Source organism: Phaenicophaeus curvirostris, chromosome 10 (genome assembly GCF_032191515.1).
Source record: "Phaenicophaeus curvirostris isolate KB17595 chromosome 10, BPBGC_Pcur_1.0, whole genome shotgun sequence".
In the NCBI taxonomy this organism is placed as follows: domain Eukaryota; kingdom Metazoa; phylum Chordata; class Aves; order Cuculiformes; family Cuculidae; genus Phaenicophaeus; species Phaenicophaeus curvirostris.
Window position 1 is genome coordinate 14,471,057 of NC_091401.1, and position 8,331 is coordinate 14,479,387.

Consider the following 8,331-nt stretch of genomic DNA (forward strand, 5'->3'; position numbering starts at 1 on the left):
GTAGCAGCTTCCCTGCGGGAGATACTCTCTTTGCCAAAATCGCATTATTAGGCGAAAGTAAGTTACAATTCAGTACCCTATCCTAAAGCTTGCTGTTAGGAGGGAATCTGCAGCTTGCAGTGAAAGCGCTTCCAGAGGGGAGTCTAATGAGGGCAAACATTTGATGGTAGCAGCTTCCCTGCGGGAGATACTCTCTTTTCCAATATCGCATTATTAGGCGAAAGTAAGTTACAATTCAGTACCCTATCCTAAAGCTTGCTGTTAGGAGGGAATCTGCAGCTTGCAGTGAAAGCGCTTCCAGAGGGGAGTCTAATGAGGGCAAACATTTGATGGTAGCAGCTTCCCTCCGGGAGATACTCTCTTTGCCAAAATCGCCTTATTAGGAGAAAGTAAGTTACAATTCAGTACCCTATCCTAAAGCTTGCTGTTAGGAGGGAATCTGCAGCTTGCAGTGAAAGCGCTTCCAGAGGGGAGTGTAATGAGGGCAAACATTTGATGGTAGCAGCTTCCCTGCGGGATATAGTCTCTTTGCCAAAATCGCATTATTAGGCGAAAGTAAGTTACAATTCAGTACCCTATCCTAAAGCTTGCTGTTAGGAGGGAATCTGCAGCTTGCAGTGAAAGCGCTTCCAGAGAGGACAGTAACGAGAGCCAGCATTTGATGGTAGCAACTTCGCTGTGGGAGATACTCTCTTTTCCAAAATCGCCTCTTTAGCCACAGTTAAGTTACAATTCAGTACCCTATCCTAAAGCTTGCTGTTAGGAGGGAATGTGCAGCTTGCAGTTAAACGGCTTCCAGAGAGGACTCTAACGAGAGCCATCATTTAATGGTAGCAGCTTCCCTGTGGGAGATACTCTCTTTTCCAAAATCGCATTTTTAGGCCAAAGTAACACACAATTCAGTATCCTATCCTAAAGCTTGCTGTTAGGAGGGAATGTGGAGTTTGCAGTGAAAGCGCTTCCAGACAGGACTCTAACGAGAGCAAGCATTTGATGGTAGCAGCTTCCCTGCGGGAGATACTCTCTTTTCCATAATCGCCTATTTAGGCCAAAGTAAGACACAATTCAGTACCCTCTCCTAAAGCCTGCTGTTAGGAATGAATCTGCAGCTTGCAGTGAAAGCGCTTCCAGAGAGGACTCAAACGAGAGCCAGCAATTGATGGTAGCAGCTTCCCTGAGGGAGATACTCTCTTTTCCAAAATCGCCTCTTTAGCCGCTGTTAAGTTACAATTCAATACACTCTCCTAAGGCTTGCTGTTAGGAGGGAATCTGCAGCTTGCAGTGAAAGTGCTTCCAGAGAGGACTCAAACGAGAGCCAGCATTTGACGGTAGCAGCTTCCCTGTGGGAGATACTCTCTTTTCCAAAATGGCATTATTAGCCGCAGTAAAGTCACAATTCAGTACCCTATCCTAAAGCTTGCTGTTAGGAGGGAATCTGCAGATTGCAGTTAAACGGCTTCCAGAGAGGACTCTAACGAGAGCCAGCATTTGATGGTAGCAGCTTCCCTGTGGGAGATACTCTCTTTTCCAAAATCGCATTTTTAGGCCAAAGTAGGACACAATTCAGTATCTTATCCTAAAGCTTGCTGTTAGGAGGGAATCTGCAGCTTGCAGTGAAAGCGCTTCCAGAGAGGACTCTAACGAGAGCCAGCATTTGATGGTAGCAGCTTCCTTGAGGAAGATACTCTCTTTTCCGTACTTGCCTTTTTAGCCGCAGTTAAGTTACAATTCAGTACTGTATCCTAAAGCCTGCTGTTAGGAATGAATCTGCAGCTTGCAGTGAAAGCGCTTCCAGAGAGGACTCTAACTAGAGCCAGCATTTGATGGTAGCAGGTTCCCTGTGGGAGATACTCTCTTTTCCAAAATCGCCTTTTAAGGCCAAAGTAAGACACAATTCAGTACCCTATCCTAAAGCTTGCTGTTAGGAGGGAATCTGCAGCTTGCAGTGAATGCGCTTCCAGAGGGTAGTCAAACGAGGGCAAACATTTGATGGTAACAGCTTCCGTGCGGGAGATACTCTCTTTGCCAAAATCGCATTATTAGGCGAAAGTAAGTTACAATTCAGTACCCTATCCTAAAGCTTGCTGTTAGGAGGGAATCTGCAGCTTGCAGTGAAAGCGCTTCCAGAGGGGAGTCTAATGAGGGCAAGCATTTGATGGTAGCAGCTTCCCTGCGGGAGATACTCTCTTTGCCAAAATCGCATTATTAGGCGAAAGTAAGTTACAATTCAGTACCCTATCCTAAAGCTTGCTGTTAGGAGGGAATCTGCAGCTTGCAGTGAAAGCGCTTCCAGAGGGGAGTCTAATGAGGGCAAACATTTGATGGTAGCAGCTTCCCTGCGGGATATACTTTCTTTGCCATAATCGCATTATTAGGCGAAAGTAAGTTACAATTCAGTACCCTATCCTAAAGCTTGCTGTTAGGAGGGAATCTGCAGCTTGCAGTGAAAGCGCTTCTAGAGGGGAGTCTAATGAGGGCAAACATTTGATGGTAGCAGCTTCCCTGCGGGAGATACTCTCTTTGCCAAAATCGCATTATTAGGCGAAAGTAAGTTACAATTCAGTACCCTATCCTAAAGCTTGCTGTTAGGAGGGAATCTGCAGCTTGCAGTGAAAGCGCTTCCAGAGGGGAGTCTAATGAGGGCAAACATTTGATGGTAGCAGCTTCCCTGCGGGAGATAATCTCTTTTCCAAAATCGCATTATTAGGCGAAAGTAAGTTACAATTCAGTACCCTATCCTAAAGCTTGCTGTTAGGAGGGAATCTGCAGCTTGCAGTGAAAGTGCTTCCAGAGGGGAGTCTAATGAGGGCAAACATTTGATGGTAGCAGCTTCCCTGCGGGAGATACTCTCTTTGCCAAAATCGCATTATTAGGCGAAAGTAAGTTACAATTCAGTCCCCTATCCCAAAGCTTGCTGTTAGGAGGGAATCTGCAGCTTGCAGTGAAAGCGCTTCCAGAGGGGAGTCTAATGAGGGCAAACATTTGATGGTAGCAGCTTCCCTGCGGGAGATAGTCTCTTTGCCAAAATCGCATTATTAGGCGAAAGTAAGATACAATTCAGTACCCTATCCTAAATCTTGCTGTTAGGAGGGAATCGGCAGCTTGCAGTGAAAGCGCTTCCAGAGGGGAGTCTAATGAGGGCAAACATTTGATGGTAGCAGCTTCCCTGCGGGAGATAGTCTCTTTGCCAAAATCGCATTATTAGCCTCAGTTAAGTTACAATTCAGTACCCTGTCCTAAAGCTTGCTGTTAGGAGGGAATCTGCAGCTTGCAGTGAAAGCGCTTCCAGAGGGGAGTCTAATGAGGGCAAATATTTGATGGTAGCAGCTTCCCTGCGGGAGATACTCTCTTTGCCAAAATCGCATTATTAGGCGAAAGTAAGTTACAATTCAGTACCCTATCCTAAAGCTTGCTGTTAGGAGGGAATCTGCAGCTTGCAGTGAAAGCGCTTCCAGAGGGGAGTCTAATGAGGGCAAACATTTGATGGTAGCAGCTTCCCTCCGGGAGATACTCTCTTTGCCAAAATCGCCTTATTAGGAGAAAGTAAGTTACAATTCAGTACCCTATCCTAAAGCTTGCTGTTAGGAGGGAATCTGCAGCTTGCAGTGAAAGCGCTTCCAGAGGGGAGTGTAATGAGGGCAAACATTTGATGTTAGCATCTTCCCTGCGGGATATAGTCTCTTTGCCAAAATCGCATTATTAGGCGAAAGTAAGTTAAAATTCAGTACCCTATCCTAAAGCTTGCTGTTAGGAGGGAATCTGCAGCTTGCAGTGAAAGCGCTTCCAGAGAGGACAGTAACGAGAGCCAGCATTTGATGGTAGCAACTTCGCTGTGGGAGATACTCTCTTTTCCAAAATCGCCTCTTTAGCCACAATTAAGTTACAATTCAGTACCCTATCCTAAAGCTTGCTGTTAGGAGGGAATGTGCAGCTTGCAGTTAAACGGCTTCCAGAGAGGACTCTAACGAGAGCCAGCATTTAATGGTAGCAGCTTCCCTGTGGGAGATACTCTCTTTTCCAAAATTGACTTTTTAGGCCAAAGTAACACACAATTCAGTATCCTATCCTAAAGCTTGCTGTTAGGAGGGAATGTGGAGTTTGCAGTGAAAGCGCTTCCAGACAGGACTCAAACGAGAGCCAGCAATTGATAGTAGCAGCTTCCCTGAGGGAGATACTCTCTTTTCCAAAATCGCCTCTTTAGGCGCTGTTAAGTTACAATTCAATACACTCTCCTAAGGCTTGCTGTTAGGAGGGAATCTGCAGCTTGCAGTGAAAGTGCTTCCAGAGAGGACTCAAACGAGAGCCAGCATTTGACGGTAGCAGCTTCCCTGTGGGAGATACTCTCTTTTCCAAAATGGCATTATTAGCCGCAGTAAAGTCACAATTCAGTACCCTATCCTAAAGCTTGCTGTTAGGAGGGAATCTGCAGATTGCAGTTAAACGGCTTCCAGAGAGGACTCTAACGAGAGCCAGCATTTGATGGTAGCAGCTTCCCTGTGGGAGATACTCTCTTTTCCAAAATCGCATTTTTAGGCCAAAGTAGGACACAATTCAGTATCTTATCCTAAAGCTTGCTGTAAGGAGGGAATGTGCAGCTTGCAGTGAAAGCGCTTCCAGAGAGGACTCTAACGAGAGCCAGCATTTGATGGTAGCAGCTTCCCTGCGGGTGTTAATCTCTTTTCCAAAATCCCCTTTTTAGGCCAAGGTAAGTCAAGTCACAATTCAGTATCCTATCCTAAAGCTTGATGTTAGGAGGGAATCTGCAGCTTGCAGTGAAAGCGCTTCAAGAGAGGACTCGAACGAGAGACAGAATTTAATGGTAGCAGCTTCCCTGCGGGAGATACTCTCTTTTCCAAATCGCCTTTTTAGGCATTTCAATTCAGTAATCTATCCTAAAGCATGCTGTTAGGAGGGAATATGCAGCTTGCAGTGAAATCGCTTCCAGAGAGCACTGTAACGAGAGCCAGCATTGGATGGTAGCAGCTTCCTTCTGGATGATACTCTCTTTTCCGTACTCACCTATTTATCCTCACTTAATTTACAATTCAGTACCCTATCCTAAAGCTTGCTGTTAAGAGGGAATCTGCAGCTTGCAGTGAAAGCGCATCCAGAGAGGACTCGAACGAGAGCCAGCATTTGATGGTAGCAACTTCCCTACGGGAGATACTCTCTTTTCCAAAATGGCATTATTAGCCGCAGTAAAGTCACTATTCATTACCCTATCCTAAAGCTTGCTGTTAGGAGGGAATGTGCAGCTGCAGTGAAAGCGCTTCCATAGAGGACTCTAACAAGAGCGAACATTTAATGGTAGCAGCTTCCCTGCGGGAGATACTCTCTTTTCCATAATCCCCATTTTAGGCCAAGGTAAGTCATGTCACAATTCCGTACCCTATCCTAAAGCTTGCTGTTAGGAGGCAATCTGCAGCTTGCAGTGAAAGCGCTTCCAGAGAGGACTCTAACGAGAGCCAGCATTTGATGGTAGCGGCTTCCCTGCGGGAGATACTCTCTTTTCCGAAATCCCCTTTTTAGGCCAAGGTAAGTCAAGTCACAATTCAGTACCCTATCCTAAAGCTTGCTGTTAGGAGGGAATGTGGATCTTGCAGTGAAAGCGCTTCCAGAGAGGACTCTAACGAGAGCCAGCATTTGATGGTAGCAACTTCCCTGCGGGAGATACTCTCTTTTCCAAAATTTCATTATTAGCCACAGTTAAGATACAATTCAGTACCCTATCCTAAAGCTTGCCGTTAGGAGGAAATCTGCAGCTTGCAGTGAAATCGCTTCCATAGAGGACTCGAACGAGAGCCAGCATTTGATGGTAGCAGCTTCCCTGCGGTAGATAATCTCTTTTCTAAAATTGCCTTTTTAGCTGCAGTTAAGTTACAATTCAGTACCCTATTCTAAAGCTTGCTGTTAGTAGGGAATCTGCAGCTTGAAGTGAAAGCGCTTCCAGAGAGGACTCTAACGAGAGCCAGCATTTGATGGTAGCAGCTTCCCTGCGGGAGATACTCTATTTTCCATAATTGCCTTTTTAGGTGAAAGTAAGTCACAATTCAGTACACTATCCTAAAGCTTGCTGTTAGGAGGGAATCTGCAGCTTGCAGTGAAAGCGCTTCCAGAGAGGACTCTAACGAGAGCCAGCATTTGATGGTAGCATCTTCCTTGCGGGAGATACTCTCTTTTCCAAAATCGCCTTTTTAGGCCAAGGTAAGTCTTGTCACAATTCAGTACCCTATCCTAAAGCTTGCTGTTAGGAGGGAATCTGCAGCTTGAAGTGAAAGCGCTTCCAGAGAAGACTCTAACGAGAGCCAACATTTGATGGTAGCAGCTTCCCTGCGGGAGATAATCTCTTTTCCAAAATTGCCTTTTTAGCTGCAGTTAAGTTACAATTCAATACCCTATCCTAAAGCTTGCTGTTAGGAGGGAATCTGCAGCTTGCAGTGAAAGCGCTTCCATAGAGGACTCGAACGAGAGCCAGCATTTGATGGTAGCAGCTTCCCTGCGGGAGATAATCTCTTTTCCAAAATTGCCTTTTTAGCTGCAGTTAAGTTACAATTCAGTACCGTATCCTAAAGCTTGCTGTTAGGAGGGAATCTGCAGCTTGAAGTGAAAGCGCTTCCAGAGAAGAGTCTAGCGAGAGCCAGCATTTGATGATAGCAGCTTCCCTGCGGGATATACTCTATTTTCCATAATTGCCTGTTTAGGTGAAAGTAAGTCACAATTCAGTACCCTATCCTAAAGCTTGCTGTTAGGAGGGAATCTGCAGCTTGCAGTGAAAGCGCTTGCAGAGAGGACTCTAACGAGAGCCAGCATTTGATGGTAGCATCTTCCTTGCGGGAGATACTCTCTTTTCCAAAATCGCCTTTTTAGGCCAAGGTAAGTCATGTCACAATTCAGTACCCTATCCTAAAGCTTGCTGTTAGGAGGGAATCTGCAGCTTGCAGTGAAAGTGCTTCAAGAGAAGACTCTAACGAGAGCGAGCATTTGATGGTAGCAGCTTCCCTGCGGGAGATAATCTCTTTTCCAAAATCGCCTTTTTAGGCCAAGGTAAGTCATGTCACAATTCCGTACTCTATCCTAAAGCTTGCTGTTAGGAGGCAATCTGCAGCTTGCAGTGAAAGCGCTTCCAGAGGGGACTCTAGCGAGAGCCAGCATTTGATGGTAGCAGCTTCCCTGTGGATGATAATTTATTTTACAATAGTGCATTTTTAGCCGCATTTAAGTTACAATTCAGTACCCTATCCTAAAGCTTGCTGTTAGGAGGGAATCTGCAGCTTGAAGTGAAGCCGCTTCCAGAGGTGTCTCTAACGAGAGCCAGCTTTTGATGGTAGCAGCTTCCTTGCGGGAGATACTCTCTTTTCCATAATCCCCATTTTAGCCGCAGTTAAGTTACAATTCAGTACCCTCTCCTAAAGCTTGCTGTTAGGAGGGAATGTGCAGCTTGCAGTGAAAGCGCTTCCAGAGAAGACTCTAACGAGAGCCAGCATTTGATGGTAGCAGCTTCCCTGCGGGAAATACTCTCTGTTCCAAAATCGCCTTTTTCGGCGAAAGTAAGACACAAATCAGTACCCTATCCTAAAGGTAGCTGTTAGGAGGGAATCTGCAGCTGCAGTGAAAACGCTTCCAGAAGGGACTCTAGCGAGAGCCAGCATTTGATGGTAGCTGCTTCCCTGTGGGAGAAAATCACTTTTCCAAAATTGCCTTTTTATCTGCAGTTAAGTTACAATTCAGTACCCTATCCTAAAGCTTGCTGTTAGGAGGGAATCTACAGCTTGAAGTGAAAGCGGTTCCAGAGAGGACTCTAACGAGAGCCAGCATTTGATGGTAGTAGCTTCCCTGCGGGAGATACTCTCTTTTCCAAAATCCCTTTTTTAGGCCTAGGTAAGTCAAGTCACAATTCAGTACCCTGTCCTAACGCTTGCTGTTAGGAGGCAATCTGCAGCTCGCAGTGAAAGCGCTTCCAGAGAGGACTCTGAGGGCCAGCATTTGATGGTAGCAGCTTCCCTGCGGGAGATACTCTCTTTTCCAAAATCTCCTTTTTAGCCGCCTTTAAGTTACAATTCAGTACTGTATCCTAAAGCTTGCTGTTAGGAGGGAATTTGCAGCTTGAAGTGAAAGCGCTTCCAGAGGGGACTCTAGCGAGAGCCAGCATTTGATGGTAGCAGCTTCCCTGTGGATGATAATTTATTTTACAATACTGCATTTTTAGCCGCATTTAAGTTACAATTCAGTACCCTATCCTAAAGCTTGCTGTTAGGAGGGAATCTGCAGCTTGAAGTGAAAGCGCTTCCAGAGAGCACTCTAACGAGAGTCAGCATTTGATGGTAGCAGCTT